The sequence below is a fragment of the Mandrillus leucophaeus genome, unplaced genomic scaffold, assembly GCF_000951045.1.
Source record: "Mandrillus leucophaeus isolate KB7577 unplaced genomic scaffold, Mleu.le_1.0 Scaffold806, whole genome shotgun sequence".
NCBI classification, from domain to species: domain Eukaryota; kingdom Metazoa; phylum Chordata; class Mammalia; order Primates; family Cercopithecidae; genus Mandrillus; species Mandrillus leucophaeus.
The window spans coordinates 128,383-130,408 of NW_012108764.1; positions in this window are offsets into that span (position 1 = coordinate 128,383).

Sequence of the window (2,026 nt, forward strand, 5' to 3'; positions counted from 1 at the left end):
TATGTAACAAACCTGCACGTTATGCACATATACCCTAGAACTTTAAGTATAATAATAATAAAAAAGTAAAAAATAAAAGAAACAAAGCATTCAACAGAAGACTCAGAGATGACCCAGATATTGAAACTATAAGTTAAGGAATTAAAAAATGCTCTCTGATTAATATTTTAAAGCCCCTAAAAGAAAAGACAACATGCCTGAAGAGACTGGAGGGTATTTCAGCCAAGAGGAAAAAAAGGAAAAACAACAATAAGAATGAGTGACATTCTAGACCTAAAATAAAAACATAGTAAGAGAGATGAAGTGTGATGTTGATGGACTCATCATTAAACTCAACAGAAGCAAGAAAAGAATTGATAAAATTGTATATAGGTCAATCAGAATTATATAAATTAAAACAGAAAGAGAAGGGGAAGAAAAAAAAAAAAGAAAACAGAGTAGACCATCAGGAGATGCAGAATAATATGAAATGTGAGCATGTGCCTAAGTGGAATTACAGGAAGAAGAGAGAGAAACAAGAAGATAAAAGATATTTGAAAAGACCGTGGCCGAGGATTTCTAAAATAATGAAAGGGACATGAAATGCAAAATTCCAGCTAAGAGAACTTCACACAGAATGAAAAGCAAACCAAGCCAAAACAAACAGAAAATAGTTTTTTAAAGAGAAAATATACATGCAGACACATTATACTCAAACTGATAAGCTGGTAGTGACAGTTAATAGAAAACATTTAGGACAAAACAGAGATGAAGAGAAAAATTGTGAAGACAATCAAAGAAAAAAGACACACTAGTTATAAAGGAACAAAAATTAATTACAGCAGATCGCTTGGCAAAAACTATGCAAGACAGACAACAGCTATCCAGTGTTCTCTGTTTTGTTGTTTTTGTTTTTCAGTAAGTTACACATATACTTATCATGGCCCAAGTTATGTAGACAGAATTTTGGCCCCCTTGACCTTCATCTTCTGGTATTACACTCTGGAGTGTAACTCTGCTTGGTAAATGGGACCTTGCAGATGTAACTAAGTTTTACTAATCAATTTAGTTAAAATAGGGAGACAATTCTAAATTCTTCAGGAGAGCATATAATCATATGATCTGTTACATGCGGAGCAGAGCTTTATTGTGGCTGAAGGAAGAGAAGATGAGGTAGACTCAAAGTATGAGGGTTCAATGAACCTTGCTGGTTTGAAAATGGAGGGGACTGCATGAAAAGCGGGAGAGTAGACTGATTTCTGCCAACATCCTGAATGTGTTTGACAACAAATATTACAGAGCCTTGTGAGCAATGCAGTTCTGCTGACACCTTGATTTCAGCCTTCTGAGACTGTAAGCAGAGAAGTCAGTTGAGAGACTCTGTGCCTAATATTTGGACTTATAAAATAATGAGATAATAAATAGGTGTTGTTGAACACCACACATTTGTGATAATTTGCTGTAGTGGCAATGGAAAACCAATACATCAGATATTTACTCAAGAGAAAGAAAAACATCACCATATAAAAACTTGTACAGAAATGTTTATATCAACTTGATTTGTAACTCCCCAAAATGAAAATTATTTACATAGCCTTTGATATGTATAAACAAGATGAGTTTCTCTTATGTACTAACGACACTTAAAATTTGATATTTGTCTTCAGTAGAAATCTCTTTTAAATGAATACTATTTGATTCTGGCTTGTAAATGGTAGTTTACAATACTATTTGATTCTGGCTTGTAAATGGTTGTGTGTGTGTGTGTGTGTATATATATATACACACACAACCATTTATATATATATAAAAGCCAGGCATAGGAGCATGCACCTGTAGTCCTAACTACTCAGGAGGCTGAAGTGGGAGGATCACTTGAAGCCAGAGGCCAGGAGTTGAGGTAACAATGAACTATAATTGCACCACTATACTCCAGTCTGGATAATACAATAAGATCCTGTCAAAAAAGAAAAAAAAAGAAAGAAAGAAAGAAAAAGAAAGAAGGAAAGAAAAGAAAGGAATGGAAAGGAAAGGGAAGGGGAGGGGA